The sequence below is a fragment of the Bos mutus genome, chromosome 14 (genome assembly GCF_027580195.1).
Source record: "Bos mutus isolate GX-2022 chromosome 14, NWIPB_WYAK_1.1, whole genome shotgun sequence".
Classification (NCBI taxonomy): Eukaryota; Metazoa; Chordata; class Mammalia; order Artiodactyla; family Bovidae; genus Bos; species Bos mutus.
The window spans coordinates 72764186-72782050 of NC_091630.1; positions in this window are offsets into that span (position 1 = coordinate 72764186).

The window sequence follows — 17865 nt, forward strand, 5'->3', positions numbered from 1 at the left end:
CAATGCAGGAGATGCCGTTTGAACCCCTGGTTTGGGAAGATCCCCTGGAGGAGGGCATGGCAACCCACTCCAGTATTATTGCCTGGAGAATGCTATGGGCAGAGGAGGGTGGTGGGCTACAGTCCATGGGGTCACAAGAGTCAGACATGATTGAAGCAGCTGGGCACACAAACACACACAAACGAAACCATCAGACAATGCTCATCTATGTTGACAAGTGATTAAAAGGAACATTACCAAGCAGTAAACAGAGGGCAATCTAATGTTCAGAAGATATTTTTTTCCTAGATGAAAATATACCAAAATTTTGTATAGGACAGAAAGAAGGAGGTTAGGACAGGAACTAAAGGTTGGTCAAGTTTCACTTAGGTTTTGAAAGGTGTTTGGGATTTGAAAGGTATCTGGATGTTGAAGGGTATTTGGGTTTTGGAAATGAAGAATTGACAAAGCTCAACATATGGGACACAAGCTCCTGATATTCAATATCAAGATATTCAGTGACTTTGGGGTGATGGCTAGGGAATCAAGAAAAAGTTAAGTTAGGGTTCCAGCAGGGACCTTCAGTTGCTGTGTCACTTGGGAAAGTCATTTCAACTCTTCGACCTTTCAGATCAGGCATACGCTGTTTATCTCTGATGTCTGGTATGACCATTAGATGTCAGAGTTCATATAGAATCCATCATAATAGTTAGTAGCATAGCACAGTGGGTAGAAGTACAGGCCATGGGGCCTGAATGCCTCGTGCAGTTTCTGACTTCTCAGTTTACTAGCTGTGACTTTGGAGCAGTCAGCTAACCTCAGTGTCTTTGTCTGTAAAACGGAGATAATAAATAACACCTAAATCTATTTAGTTGTTCAGGGATAAACTGAAACGACGCAGGTAAATGCCCAGAACCTGGCACTAATGAGTGCTTCATCTGCACGTTGCATGCAGTGCATAGTGCAAACTCACCGCGTTCCTTTCCTTTGATGTGATTAAAAAAAATAGATACTATATGGCTTGTATATGAATGAGAAAAAGAAACAAAATGGGTATCTTGCATTGCTAATAATGTGGTTCTATTACCATCACAGAATAGGGGATCTTTAACTGTTACTTTTATATTAATCTGTTTTATATTATTTATATTAATAGTAAAATGTAATTTAAAATTCATAAAATTATCTTGTTTGTGCAAAATCATTTAACTTTGTCAAAATCTTATTTTAGGAACTTTCTTGGAGGTCCAGTGATTAAGACTTCACCCTCCAGTACAGGGGGCACACATGTTTCACAACCAAAAAAAAAAAAAAGAAAGAAACATAAAGCAGAAACAATATTGTAACAAATTCAATAGAGACTTAAAAAATGGTCTACATCCAAATATAATTATTTCTATTTATTAAATTTATCTAATTACTCAGAAAACTTGTGCTGATGTCTGTTCTGTTCCCTGCTCCAGAGAATTGAAAAGATAAGGTAAATAAGTGAGCACCACCCCAGAACTCTGCCTGGCATGGTAGGTGCCGATGAACACTTGTGGAATGATCAACTGAGTGAATTAATTAATGGTGGGCACTTGCCCCTTTCAACGTTCAAAAGATGTGGAATTAAATGACACGTCTGATGTCTGCTTCAGGGTAGAGCTGGGTGAAATTCTACATCTCCTAAGAATACTCTCAGTTTTCTTTGCACACCATTATGCTGCTTGCTCATGCAAATACAGGCAAGTAGAGACTCTATAAATATTATTTATCAAAGCTAGGAAACAACGGGAGGGCCTTCACAGCAGATGGGCATCTTGCTGTAGATATTTCAAACAGACCTCTGATGGGATTGGAGTCAGTGATGCTGAGAGAAGCACAGCAGAAGTGGACATGTGGCATCAATCAGTGATGCAACCTTTCCTAGTATCCAGATACCAAATGCAAGCCATCCTTGCAAAGACAGGGCATAAGTTTTCTAAAAGTTCCTGGCAGGGAGGGGTACTGAGCAGCGCCTGGCCAGAGCAAGGACCTGGGTCAGATGCCCTGGGTTCAGATCTCAGACCTGCTACTGACTGATGATAAAGCTCAGGCAGTCCCGTTCCTCTGTAGGAGTCCCAGCCCCACAGGTGTCACTGTGAATTAGGTACTACAGCACCCTGTGCTTCGAGCACCTTCCCTGTGTGGAACTGGCTTTCCTTTTCACCTCTGTCTTCATCCATCCTAAAGGGCTTTGGGAAAGTTGTAAATAAAAACAGATCCTTCCGAAGGTCAGGAATGCAAGTCTACCAGTTTGTCTGAAATAAGAATAAGGGGAGTCTTAGAGTCATTGAAAGGGACCAAGTGTGGGTCTCGCACGGGGCTTCCTCCATGTGAGGCGCTAGAAGCGTGGCTTCTGCCTTGATGTTTAAAGAATTTAATCAGAGTATGGTTGATTGCCAAGGTGGTGCTGGTTTTAGATGTACAGCAAAGTGAACCACACACACACACACACGTGTGTGTGTGTGCATGCTCAGCCGCTCAGTTGTGTCTGACTCTTTGTGAGCCCATGGACTGTATTGCGCCTACCAGGCTTCTCTGTCCATGGAATTTCCCAGGCAAGAATATTGGAGTGGGTTGCCATTTCCTACTCCAGGATCTTTCCAACCCAGGTATCGAACCCATGTCTCCTGTGCCTTGTGCATTGGCAGACAGATTACCTCTGAGTCATCTGGGAAGCCTATATATATACACATACACACACACACACACACACACACACACACACACACTCAATTCAATCAAGTAGAGTTCTTCCCTGGTTGGTTATAAACCTAACAGATTTTTTCCCTCTTGTGGATTAGTCAAATAGTTCAAAGAAGTCAACAAAAATAACCCTAAACATATAAACAATGAATAAAACATTTAAAAAAAAGTTGGCAAAACTGCACAGAACTTTATCTCATTATTTAAGGGTACTCTAAGTTTTCAAATGTTTTCAAAAATGACACAAGAAGACCATTTAGAATTATGAGAGTTACTGAGGCAGCATGAAAATTAGTATAGCTAAAGAATGTGCAAGAGCTGAGGTTTCTGGCACACACCTTCTAGTGATTTAGGATTTGTGTGCCTCAGAGTGAGACATCGAGGACTAGTTTCGTGTTCACTTACAAGGGGCAATATCGTTAGCTCAAAGCTGGTTGAACCCCATTCATTTCCACAGAATAAGTAAGAAGACTTTTATGTTGCACATTCTTGAGAAAGAAATGAAGTCTCTCTCTTTTAACATCTGCTTCCTTCCCATAAATTATCCACCCTGCTCTCAGGCCCAGTGTTAGCAGGTAACCAGCTGCGGTGCTCTGCAGTAGTTCATTCCCTTGAAAGTGTTTCTGGAGATGGTGGGATTTACATGTTGTTGAAGTTTCCTGTAAGACAGGGAAGAATGCACTTGATTAATGGTGATTTTCTTTCCAGTTTTGAGGATCTGAGAACACAGAGTGCATTTAACCTGTGCTCCATCCCAGACTAGGGGCTCAGTTCTTGTTGATAGACTGGGCAATGGAATTCTCTTCCTCTTCTTCACTTGCTCTATGTTTCTCATTCTATTCCACTGAATACAGAGCTTTGTTCTTCACCAGCACGTCTTCTTGACTCCTGAAACTAGGCAAGTTCCTCACTCAGTTTAGTTTAGTTCAGTTCAGTCGCTCAGTTGTGTCTGACTTTTTGCGACCCCATCGACTGCAGCATGCCAGACCTCCCTGTCCATCACCAACTCCCGGAGCTTACTCAAACTCATGTCCATTGAGTCAGTGATGCCATCCAACCATCTCATCCTCTGTCATCCCCTTCTCCTCCTGCCTTCAATCTTTCTCAGCATCAGGGTCTTTTCAAATGAGTCAGTTCTTCACAGCAGGTAGCCAAAGTATTGGAGTTTCAGCATCAGTCCTTCCAATGAATATTCAGGACTGATTTCCTTTAAGATGGACTGGTTGGATCTCCTTGCAGTCCAAGGGACTCTCAAGAGTCTTTTCCAACACCACAGTTCAAAAGCATCAATTCTTGAGTGCTCAACTTTGTTTATAGTCCAACTCTTACATTGATACATGACCACTGGAAAAATCGTAGTTTTGACAAGACAGACCTTTGTTGGAAAAATTCCCCACTAGTTCCCCACTAGTCCCTGCTGAATCAAATGCAACTTCCCCAGTCTCTGCTTCCCTCACTAACTCTCAGATCTAGCGCACTGATGGTCATGTAACCTCTACCAATTCAGATAACCACATATGGTAGTTGACTAGAACATGGTGCTCAGCTTTCTCATCTATCGTATGGGTTATTCTGAATATCTGGTGAATAATATGTCAGTATTTCACTTGAGAAATATGTTATGTGCCTACCAGTCAAAGCCCCAGCTGGATACAGGAAATATAAGGCTGACTAAAGCACAACGGGCTTAAAGTCTAGTTGACCACCGTCATTATGAGAAGACAAAATGGTTTCACAATTAGCCTATGTTTTTAGAAGACTCCGAACCATAACTTATTTGTGTTTGCAGAACTTCTAGTTAAGTTTCAGAAGAGTGAATCATAACCAAGTTCCAAGAAACAGCGGGGCTGGTTGCCATAAACAACCTCATGTGTGAAACTGGGAATGGATACTCCCTGATATTTTTCAAATGTCGAGGTGAGAAATGAAGATGGCAGTTCTGAATGTGGGGGCTGATCCTGAGAAATAAAAGACTGAAATGAAAAGTAAAACCAGAACACCTTTTTTTTTTTTTTTTCCTTGAGATAGAATTGACTGTGTGGCTGAGTTTTGCAGCAAAAAGGTGACAGTAATGAAGAAATGAGTGTCATTTCTCTTCCAGATTTTCATGGTGCAAATTCACAAATGTATAGAACTTTTCCAATTTCTTAGAATTTAAACTTTGTAATAATTACCACTATTTTGAGTGCCTACTCTACATATGTATGTATGGATATGCCTGTTATTTCTGGGCATCTTTCCCTGTTTAATAATGATCATTTAAAATAAGGAAACTGACGCTCAGAGACTAAAAATGGAGAGCAATTGCCTTGCCTTCATTTAGCATATCTTATCATTTCTGAGCTGATTAGAATAATATATTAGAAGAGATGCCCACGACCCAAGGGGAGATAATAAGCCTGAATCATCTTTAGAGAGCAAAGAAGAGTTGTGTGATGAATGCTGTTTTGTTAATGGCACAGCTCGTGGGCGCCACAGAGGTGGTGGAAAATGAGTGTGACAACACGGCTAGAATAAAGCTCTTGTCTGTAATTACAGTAAGGTCACATTTTTTGTGCATTAAACAGTTGACTTACTGAAGTAGATTGGAAGGAAACACTGTTGTTCTTTCCTCTTCCTTTCCTCCTTTCTCCATTGAGACTGTGACACTCCTTGGGAGCCAGGTATCTAAGACATTGAAGGGGAACGTCCAGCAAGAATCTGAGATGTAGCTCAGCATTCAAGGCTTCATATGCTTAGCTTCCTGCTTGACTCTCTCTGCCACGTGCTCAGCTGTTTTTAGCATTGAGACTCTGCTGTGGTTTTCCCCAGGTGCCATGCCGTTTCTAGCTTCATGGCTTTACTCATGCTGTGCTCCCCTCCTGGAATATCTTTGAGGGAGGTTCACTGGCTCACTGGGCTTCCCTAGCAGTAAAGAATCCGCCTGACAATGCAGGAGACCCAGGTTCGATCCTTGGGTTGGGAAGATCCCCTGGAGAAGAGAATGGTAACCCACTCCAGTATTCTTGCCTGGAGAATCCTATGGACAGAGGAGCCTGGGGGGCTACAGTCCATGGGGTCACAAAGAGTAAGACAAGGCTGAGCATCAAACACTTTCATTTTGTTGGATCAAAACTTAATTATCCCTGCAGACTCGACACCTGAGGTCACCCTCTTCATTACCTTTGGCATGCCATTTCAGACCTGAGGGAGCCACTTAGGTTTTCCAGTCTGCCTTATAATTGTCTCCTAAAGTCCTCTGTCACACCAACAAGATCCTAACTCCTTGAACACAGGGATATTGCCTTATTCATCTCTTTATCTCCAGCATCTGGCATATAAAGCACTTTCAGGAAAGATGTCCTGAATGAACAAGTATTGTGTAATGTTCTTCCTTTGAAATCCGATGCTTTGATTCTTTTCATAACATCTCTGCCAGTTGCTTTCTAGTCTCTCATAGGTACCCCACACTGATAACTCACCAGTATCAGAGCTCCCCCACTTCCTCTTCGTTGTGGTTTACTTTTTCCCCATTGTTACTGGCAGGTCTTAGAAGGTAAGATGTACTCATGAAGAGTACATATGTCTTCAAATTATAAAATCTAAGACATCCTTCTGTGGACCTTCTACATACTTACCTAGGCTTGCATGTGTGATAAGTAGCTTCAGTCATGTCTGACTCTATGGACTGTAGCCTGCCAGGCTCCTCTGTCCATGAGATTCTGTAGGACAAAATACTGGAGAGGGTTGTGATTTCCTCCTCCAGGAGATCTTCCCAACCCAGGATTGAATCCATGTCTCTTGCATTTCTTGCACTGCAAGCTGATTCTTTACCACTAGCGCCACCTCTTAGATATGACTAATCTTTAGTTCTGTGATATTAAAGTCACTTCTTCCATTTGGCAGTGTTTTTGTAAAAGGACCAAGTAAGGAAATATATTTTTAAAAATTTCCTAAGTTATAAAACTATTTTTCAGTTATTACTTATAATTTCCATGATATATTTTGTTCCCTGGAGTCAGACAGGATGAAGTACCATTTTAGATTGACTCAATTTATTTTTAAAATCATGTTAGATATTGTGTCAGAAAAGGTACATAATGAGGTGCATCATTAATGTTCTCTGTACTTTTTGTTTGATGATTTTGAAAAATTAATGTTGTCTAATGGGCTAGTGGAATAATACTTGTAAGATGTGATTGTCTTGCTTGTGCCTTGATAGTAATGATAATGAGGACTAACGTTTATGAGGCTCTGGTCAGCAAAGTACATCTGGATTAATTACAAAAACAGCAACCGCACGTGAGCACTTGTAAGTGCCATGCACTGTTAGGTTTTATATGTACAGAATCTCAGATCTTCACAACAAGTCTAGTAAATGTTTGCAAGTCTCCTTTCACACATACAGAGACTGAGGATCAAAACGATCTGATGCTTGGGCACACATTTTGCAGGAAGTTGCTGACATAGTATTTTAAACTGCTGTGAATGGCACTGCCCTTCTGATCCGGAGCATTTGCAACCACAATTAACAGGATCTCATCTGATCCTGACAATGACTGTGTGAATGATGCTTTATCAGGTTTCCATTTACAGGGTCACAGAGATCCAGCAGTATTAATAAGTTATTTAAGAGCCCAAAGGTAGGCAGATAAAAAAAAACTTTCAATAGCCATTAGTCAATTTCTAAGCATCGTTCAACCAGAGCTATGGGGCTGGTCAAAATTCAGCTGACGTGGTAGCCATAGAGAGAGGCAAGTCTTCTGTAACAAGACCACTGACACAGGGTGATCTTATCATCACTCTATACATGGTGACATCCTTTCAGTCAGTTCAGTGCCGTCGCTCACTTGTGTCTGACTCTTTGTGACCCCATGGACTGAAACATGCCAGGCTTCCATGTCCATCACCAACTCCCGAAGTTGGCTCAAGCTCATGTCCATTGAGTCAGTGATGCCATCCAACCACCTCATCCTCTGTCGTCCCCTTCTCCTCCTGCCTTCAATCTTGCCCAGCATCAGGGTCTTTTCCAATGAGTCAGCTCTTCACATCAGGTGGCCAAAGTATTGGAGTTTCAGCTTCAGCATCAGTCCTTCCAATGAATATTCAGGACTGATTTCCTTTCAGATTGACTGGTTGGATCTCCTTGCAGTCCAAGGGACTCTCAAGAGCCTTCTTCAACACCACAGTTCAAAAGCATCAATTCTTTAATCCTTTAATCTCTCATTATTTTAAACAACAGAATTCATTATTTTCTTGCCATACCACATAGGGCAAAAATAGCAACAGACTCTTCAAGTGTCCCTTGCATCCTGCTCCCCTCAGTGTATCCCCAACCACGCTTCATTTTCGAAAAAGCATTACATTAGAACCTGAGATTTTTGTTTGGTCAGAATCAGCTCTTTCCAAGGGCTTTTTACAAATGGTAGATGATGTGATGTCCTCTAAGGCAAGGGTGCCAATCAGAGAACTACATGGCATTTTGCAAGATATGATGAGTGTCAGAAAAGTCTGATTTGCAGGTCCAATTTCTTCCTTTGACAACCAGTGACCTCTCTAAACCCAAGGCACATGGAGTGGTGACATGGAAATGGTAATATTACCTATCTCCCAGGGCTGCAGAGAATGGTACATTAGAGTGTATGAAATCCCTTGCATGCAAACGTGAGTCCTCATTTTCTTTTTCCAGTTTTGTCCAAAGTTAGTTTGTAGAATGTTTTTGTTGTTATTTGTTTGTTTGATTTATTTTTGAGAGATCCTACGAAACTTTGGATTTAATTCACATATTTGTTGAAATTTCATTTAGGTCAAGTTGACTGATGGGTAAAGGTCATCAATGTGCACACATTAAGAGAAAACTCAAGGGGCTTCCTTGGTGGCCCAGTGGTTAAGAATCTGCCTTGAAATGCAAGGGACACAGGTTCCATCTCTGGTCGGGAACTAAGATCCCAAATGCTGCAGAGCAACTAAGCCCATGTGCTGAAATTACTGAGCCCATGCACTGCAATGAAAGATCCCACCTGCCACAGCTAAGAAATGACTCAGCCAATTAAATAAATTAAAAAAGAGAACATTCAAATCCTTGAGTCATGTTTACCTGCATTCCTAATCTAGCTTCACCCTCCCAGATCTCTGAGACATCCACCATCCTTGACATGGTCCCTCCCGTCTGTGCTGGCTCCCATGTGGATGCTCCTAAAAGACCAGTAGTGTCAGAAAAAGGGAAGGAAAACATCTGGTTGATACTGAAATTTCTGACTCAGCTCAGACAGACCAGTGTTCTCTGTGTTGGGAACATGGAGGAGGAATGCATTTGGGGAACAAAGTTTTAGGGGCTTATGGCATGTTTCTGCTTGCTAAACAAGACTGATGCCAAGACTCAGCTCCCCCAGAAACCTCCTCTGATCCCTACACACACTTCAGCCCCAGGCTACATGATGTACCCTCTGCTCCGCTTTTGCACCATTTTTTAAAGATTTTTTTTAAATGTAACCATTTTATTTTTTTTTCTTTATCTATTTTTAATTGAAGCATAATTGTTTTACAGTATTGTGTTGGTTTCTGCCATACATCAACGTGAATCAGCCAAAGGTATAAAAAATGCTTGCTCCTTGGAAGAAAAGTTATGGCAAACCTAGACAGCATATTGAAAAGCAGAGACATCACTTTGCCAACAAAGGTCCATATCGTTAAAGCTATGGTTTTTCCAGTAGTCATGTACAGATGTGAGAGCTGGACCATAAAGAAGGCTGAGCACCAAAGAATTGATGCTTTTGAACTGTGGTGCTGGAGAAGACTCTTGAGAGTCCCTTGGACAGCAAGATCAAACCAGTCAATCCCAAAGGAAATCAACCCTGAATATTCATTGGAAGATCTGATGCTGAAGCTCCAATACTTTGGCCACCTGATGGGAAGAGCCAACTCAATAGAAAAGAAACAACCCTGATGCTGGGAAAGATTGAGGGCAGGAGGAGAAGGGGACAACAGAGGATGAGATGGTTGGATGGCATCACTGACTCAGTGGACCTGAGTTTGAGGAAATTCTGGGAGCTGGTGAAGGACAGGGAAGCCTGGCGTGCTACAGTTCATGCAGTCAGACACGACTTAGTGACTGAACAACAACAATATGTACGTCCCCTCTCTCTTGAGCCTCTCCCACCTCCCACCCCATCCACCCCTCTAGGTTGTCACAGAGCCACGGTTTGTGTTCCCTGAGTCATACAGCAAATTCCCACCGGCTGTCTATTTTGCATATGGGATTTTATGTTTCGTGCTACTCTCTAATGTGGACCATTTTAAAAGTCATTATTGAACTTGTTATTGCTTCTGTTTTGTGTTCTGGTTTTTTGGCCTCAGGGCCTGTGAGATCTTAGCTCTCTTACTGGGGATCCAACCTGCTCCCTCTGAATTGGAAGATGAAAGCTTGACCCCTGGACCACCAGAGAAGTCCCTTTCATAGCATTCTGACCTGCGTAAATGATTATACCTCTTACGATATACTCAAGCAGTATGTTTTAGAATTTGTTTCCCAAGGGACTCTGAATCTTGTTCATCATGGACCTAGTTAATTTATGCCATGCTTGCATTACAATGCCTGATGCATATTAAGCCCTCAATAAAGGTCCCAAAGAGTTGGAGACGACTGAGCAACTGAACTGAACTGAACTGAAAGGTTTGGTGAATGCATAAAATAATTAATGAATCCATTGATTATGTCATCAAGGTTATTGTGCTTATAAAGGTAGCACCATCTCTAAAGATGCCCCTTCTTCCTGCCAGGCTCCATCTACTATGATTAATTCCACAGTGAAAAATCCGCTCAGTCACCGAGGTGTGGGTATGGGGTTGCGTGTTTGGTGAATCATAGGAAAGGGCCCTAGCACAGCTGTGGGTGTCTCGCCCACCTTTCTTTGGCAGTTGTCACCAGCTCACCTTCCCCTCCCTCTCTCCCACCCTCTCAGCACTGTCCAGACACCCAGCATCCTTTCCCAGCCTCATCTCTGACGCCAAATTGATAGCCAGAGAAACCCTCAGCTCCTGGCTGTATTTTTCCAGTTGTGTTATTCTGTCTCTATCTTCATTTTATGATTTCTCACCTCGAGGGAAAAACAGAAAGAGCTATTTTTTCCCCCCTCTGCCCTGCAGGGGGTTGAGCAGATTCTGAACAGTATGAAATGATCTTGCCAGGGGCTGAAGGCATTCTCAGGTCCTAACCATCTCTCTGTGCATTCGGGGGGCTGGATGGGTTAAGTATTTCATTTCCTGTCAGCAGAATCCTGTCTTATTTAGGTTCCATGGGAGAAGGAAAAAAAGAAAATAGAAAATGTCAGAAATGAGGGCAAGGTGTATGTCCACGGATAATTTTTTTTTGCAGTCATTCAAAACACTGACACATACTTTCCTGACCAGAGATGTGCATAGTTGAAGAATTCCCTTGACCTCACTCCACTTTTCTCTTATAATAGATCCTTCTATTTGCATAATCCTTTTCATTTTGCACAGTGGTGCTGCATCTGTCAGCTCATCTTACTCTTTAAAGATTCCAGTGAAATTAGTAGGGTAAAAATGATCTCCAAGGTTAACCCTTGAGGAAATGGAGGCTGGTAGAAGGCACCGTGCTTCAAGGATTGACCACAGGCTTGTCACCAGTGGATGACAACCTGGACGGTGACCTTTGTTTTGCCCAAACCCTCCCCTCTGTTCCTTCTCCCTGCAACATGTGACCTTCTGAAGTGCACAACTAATACAGACTTTGTCTATTTGAATCATTTATTTGATGTATTAAGAGAACAAATATTATCCAAAACACATTTTTTTCCTGATTTTAAAATTTGCTTTATTTTTAACATTTAAGTTCTCTTTCCTAAAGGATTATAAAGTGGACCATTTCATTCTTGATGAAAATTAATCTTCAGGATTAAGAACTTCCAGTTGTTCCTTACTATCTTCAGTGGGTCATCATGCTGCCATCTCTGAAGCTTGACTTTTACTGAGTTCCAGTTCCAGTTTAGTTGCTCAGTCGTGTCCAACTCTTTGCAACCCCATGAACCACAGCATGCTAAGCCTCCCTGTCCATCACCAACTCCCAGAGTCTACCCAAACCCATGTCCATTGAGTCAGTGATGCCATCGAATCATCTCATCCTCTGTCATCCCTTTCTCCTCCTGCCATCAATTTTTCCCAGCATCAGGGTCTTTTCCAATGAGTCAGCTCTTCACATCAGGTGGCCAAAGTATTGGAGTTTCAGCTTCAACATCAGTCCTTCCAATGAACACCCGGGACTGATCTCCTTGAGGATGGACTGGTTGAATCTCCTTGCAGTCCAAGGGACTCTCAAGAGTCTTCTTCAATACCACACTTCAAAAGCATCAATTCTTTGGCACTCAGCTTTCTTTATGGTCCAACTCTCACAACCATACATGACTACTGGGAAAACCATGGCTTTGACTAGACGGACCTTTGTTGACAAAGTAATGTCTCTGCTTTTGAATATGCTGTCTAGGTTGGTCATAACTTTCCTTCCAAGGAGTAAGCTTATTTTAATTTCATGGCTGCAATCACCATCTGCTGTGATTTTGGAGCCCCTCAAAATAAAGTCAGCCACTGTTTCCACTTTTCCCCTTCTATTTGCCATGAAGTGATGGGACCAGATGCCATGATCTTAGTTTTCTGTATGCTGAGTTTTTTTTTTTTTTAATTTTATTTTATTTTTAAACTTTACATAATTGTATTAGTTTTGCCAAATATCAAAATGAATCCACCACAGGTATACATGTGTTCCCCATCCTGAACCCTCTTCCCTCCTACCTCCCCATACCAACCCTCTGGGTCATCCCAGTGCCCTAGGCCCAAGCATCCAGCATCATGCATCGAACCTGGACTGGCATCTCATTTCATACATGATATTATACATGTTTCAATGCCATTCTCCCAAATCTTCCCACCCTCTCCCTCTCCCACAGAGTCCATAAGACTGTTCTATACATCAGTGTCTCTTTTGCTGTCTCGTATACAGGGTTATTGTTACCATCTTTCTAAATTCCATATATATGCGTTAGTATACTGTATTGGTGTTTTTCCTTCTGGCTTACTTCACTCTGTATAATAGGTTCCAGTTTCATCCACCTCATTAGAACTGATTCAAATGTATTCTTTTTAATGGCTGAGTAATACTCCATTGTGTATATGTACCACTGATTTCTTATCCATTCATCTGATGATGGACATCTAGGTTGCTTCCATGTCCTGGCTATTATAAACAGTGCTGCGATGAACATTGGGGTACACGTGTCTCTTTCCCTTCTGGTTTCCTCAGTGTGTATGCCCTGCAGTGGGATTGCTGGGTCATAAGGCAGTTCTATTTCCAGTTTTTTAAGGAATCTCCACACTGTTCTCCATAGTGGCTGTACTAGTTTGCATTCCCACCAACAGTGTAAGAGGGTTCCCTTTTCTCCACATCCTCTCCAGCATTTATTGCTTGTAGACTTTTGGATCGCAGCCATTCTGACTGGCATGAAATGGTACCTCATAGTGGTTTTGATTTGCATTTCTCTGATAATGAGTGGTGTTGAGCATCTTTTCATGTGTTTGTTAGCCATCTGTATGTCTTCTTTGGAGAAATGTCGGTTTAGTTCTTTGGCCCATTTTTTGATTGGGTCATTTATTTTTCTGGAGTTGAGCTGTAGGAGTTGCTTGTATATTTTTGAGATTAGTTGTTTGTCAGTTGCTTCATTTGCTATTATTTTCTCCCATTCTGAAGGCTGTCTTTTCACCTTGCTAATAGTTTCCTTTGATGTGCAGAAGCTTTTAAGATTAATTAGGTCCCATTTGTTTATTTTTGCTTTTATTTCCAATATTCTGGGAGGTGGGTCATAGAGGATCCTGCTGTGATGTACATCGGAGAGTGTTTTGCCTATGTTCTCCTCTAGGAGTTTTATAGTTTCTGGTCTTACTTTTAGATCTTTAATCCATTTTGAGTTTATTTTTGTGTATGGTGTTAGAAAGTGTTCTAGTTTCATTCTTTTACAAGTGGTTGACCAGATTTCCCAGCACCACTTGTTAAAGAGATTGTCTTTAATCCATTGTATATTCTTGCCTCCTTTGTCAAAGATAAGGTGTCCATATGTGCATGGATTTATCTCTGGGCTTTCTATTTTGTTCCATTGATCTATATTTCTGTCTTTGTGCCAGTACCATACTGTCTTGATAACTGTGGCTTTGTAGTAGAGCCTGAAGTCAGGTAGGTTGATTCCTCCAGTTCCATTCTTCTTTCTCAGGATTGCTTTGGCTATTTGAGGTTTTTTGTATTTCCATACAAATTGTGAAATTATTTGTTCTAGCTCTGTGAAGAATACTGTTGGTAGCTTGATAGGGATTGCATTGAATCTATAAATTGCTTTGGGTAGTATACTCATTTTCACTATATTGATTCTTCCAATCCAAACACATGGTATATTTCTCCATCTATTAGTGTCCTCTTTGATTTCTTTCACCAGTGTTTTATAGTTTTCTATATATAGGTCTTTAGTTTCTTTAGGTAGATATATTCCTAAGTATTTTATTCTTTCCGTTGCAATGGTGAATGGAATTGTTTCCTTAATTTCTCTTTCTGTTTTCTCATTATTAGTGTATAGGAATGCAAGGGGTTTCTGTGTGTTGATTTTATATCCTGCAACTTTACTATAGTCATTGATTAGTTCTAGTAATTTTCTGGTGGAGTCTTTAGGGTTTTCTATGTAGAGGATCATGTTATCTGCAAACAGTGAGAGTTTTACTTCTTCTTTTCCAATTTGGATTCCTTTTATTTCTTTTTCTGCTCTGATTGCTGTGGCCAAAACTTCCAAAACTATGTTGAACAGTAATGATGAAAGTGGGCACCCTTGTCTTGTTCCTGACTTTAGAGGAAATGCTTTCAATTTTTCACCATTGAGGATAATGTTTGCTGTGGGTTTGTCATATATAGCTTTTATTATGTTGAGGTATGTTCCTTCTATTCCTGCTTTCTGGAGAGTTTTTATCATAAATGGGTGTTGAATTTTGTCAAAGGCTTTCTCTGCATCTATTGAGATAATCCTATGGTTTTTATTTTTCAATTTGTTAATGTGGTGTATTACATTGATTGATTTGCGGATATTGAAGAATCCTTGCATCCCTGGGATAAAGCCCACTTGGTCATGGTGTATGATCTTTTAATGTGTTGTTGGATTCTGATTGCTAGAATTTTGTTAAGGATTTTTGCATCTATGTTCATCAGTGATATTGGCCTGTAGTTTTCTTTTTTTGGGATCTTTGTCAAGTTTTGGTATTAGGGTGATGGTGGCCTCATAGAATGAGTTTGGAAGTTTACCTTCCTCTGCAATTTTCTGGAAGAGTTTGAGTAGGATAGATGTCAGCTCTTCTCTAAATTTTTGGTAGAATTCAGCTGTGAAGCCCTCTGGACCTGGGCTTTTGTTTGCTGGAAGATTTTTATTACAGTTTCAATTTCTGTGCTTGTGATGGGTCTGTTAAGATTTTCTATTTCTTTCTGGTCGAGTTTTGGAAAGTTGTACTTTTCTAAGAATTTGTCCATTTCTTCCATGTTGTCCATTTTATTGGCATATAATTGCTGATAGTAGTCTATTATGATCCTTTGTATTTCTGTGTTGTCTGTTGTGATCTCTCCATTTTCATTTCTAATTTTATTGATTTGATTTTTCTCCCTTTGTTTCTTGATGAGTCTGGCTAATGGTTTGTCAATTTTATTTATCCTTTCAAAGAACCAGCTTTTGGTTTTGTTGATTTTTGCTATGGTCTCTTTTGTTTCTTTTGCATTTATTTCTGCTCTAATTTTTAAGATTTCTTTCCTTCTACTAACCCTGGGGTTCTTCATTTCTTCCTTTTCTAGTTGCTTTAGGTGTAGAGTTAGGTTATTTATTTGAATTTTTTCTTGTTTCTTGAGGTGTGCCTGTATTGCTATGAACTTTCCCCTTAGGATTGCTTTTACCGTGTCCCACAGGTTTTGGGTTGTTGTGTTTTCATTTTCATTCGTTTCTATGCAAATTTTGATTTCTTTTTTGATTTCTTCTGTGATTTGTTGGTTATTCAGCAGCATGTTGTTCAGCCTCCATATGTTGGAATTTTTAATAGTTTTTCTCCTGTAGTTGAGATCTAATCTTACTGCATTGTGGTCAGAAAAGATGCTTGGAATGATTTCTATTTTTTTGAATTTACCAAGGCTAGATTTATGGCCCAGGATGTGATCTATCCTGGAGAAGGTTCCATGTGCGCTTGAGAAAAAGGTGAAATTCATTGTTTTGGGATGAAATGTCCTATAGATATCAATTAGGTCTAACTGGTCTATTGTATCATTTAAAGTTTGTGTTTCCTTATTAATTTTCTGTTTAATTGATCTATCCATAGGTGTGAGTGAGGTATTAAAGTCTCCCACTATTATTGTGTTATTGTTAATGTCTCCTTTCATACTTGTTAGCATTTGTCTTACATACTGTGGTGCTCCCGTGTTGGGTGCATATATATTTATAATTGTTATATCTTCTTCTTGGATTGATCCCTTGGTCATTATGTAGTGACCTTCTTTGTCTCTTTTCACATCCTTTGTTTTAAAGTCTATTTTATCTGATATGAGTATTGCTACTCCTGCTTTCTTTTGGTCTCTATTTGCATGGAAAATCTTTTTCCAGCCCTTCACTTTCAGTCCGTATGTGTCCCCTGTTTTGAGGTGGGTCTCTTGTAGACAACATATGTAGGGGTCTTGTTTTTGTATCCATTCAGCCAGTCTTTGTCTTTTGGTTGGGGCATTCAACCCATTTACGTTTAAGGTAATTACTGATAAGTATGATCCTGTTGCCATTTACTTTATTGTTTTGGGTTCGAATTTATACACCATTTTTGTGTTTCCTGTCTAGAGAATATCCTTTAGTATTTGTTGGAGAGCTGGTTTGGTGGTGCAGAATTCTCTCAGCTTTTGCTTGTCTGAAAAGCTTTTGATTTCTCCTTCATACTTGAATGAAATCCTTGCTGGGTACAATAATCTGGGCTGTAGGTTATTTTCTTTTATTATTTTAAGTATGTCTTGTGATTCCCTCCTGGCTTGAAGAGTTTCTATTGAAAGATCAGCTGTTATCCTTATGGGAATTCCCTTGTGTATTATTTGTTGTTTTTCCCTTGCTGCTTTTAATACTTGTTCTTTGTGTTTGATCTTTGTTAATTTGATTAATATGTGTCTTGGGGTGTTTTGCCTTGGGTTTATCCTGTTTGGGACTCTCTGGGTTTCTTGGACTTGGGTGATTATTTCCTTCCCCATTTTAGGGAAGTTTTCAACTATTATCTCCTCAAGTATTTTCTCGTGGTCTTTCTTTTTGTCTTCTTCTTCTGGGACCCCTATGATTCGAATGTTGTAGCATTTAATATTGTCCTGGAGGTCTCTGAGATTGTCCTCATTTCTTTTAATTTGTTTTTCTTTTATCCTCTCTGATTCATTTATTTCTACCATTCTATCTTCTAATTCACTAATCCTATCTTCTGCCTCTGTTATTCTACTATTTGTTGCCTCCAGAGTGTTTTTAATTTCATTTATTGCATTATTCATCATATATTGACTCTTTTTTATTTCTTCTAGGTCCTTGTTAAACCTTTCTTGCATCTTCTCAGTCCTTGTCTCCAGGCTATTTATCTGTGATTCCATTTTAATTTCAAGATTTTGGATCAATTTCACTATCATTATTCGGAATTCTTTATCAGGTAGATTCCCTATCTCTTCCTCTTTTGTTTGGTTTGGTGGGCATTTATCCTGTTCCTTTATCTGCTGGGTATTCCTCTGTCTCTTCATCTTGTTTAAATTGCTGAGTTTGGGGTGTCCTTTCTGTATTCTGGCAGTTTGTGGAGTTCTCTTTATTGTGGCATTTCCTCGCTGTGTGTGGGTTTGTACAGGTAGCTTGTCAAGGTTTCCTGGTTAGGGAAGCTTGTGTCGGTGTTCTGGTGGGTGGAGCTGTATTTCTTCTCTCTCCTTTCGAAGAGTTGGGTTGCTTTTCTGGGTGCCTGATGTCCTCTGCCGGCTTTCAGAAGTTGTTTTGTGGAATTTACTCAACGTTTAAATGCTCTTTTGATGAATTTTTGGGGGAGAAAGTGTTCTCCCGTCCTACTCCTCTGCCATCTTGGCTCCTCCCTTGAATGCTGAGT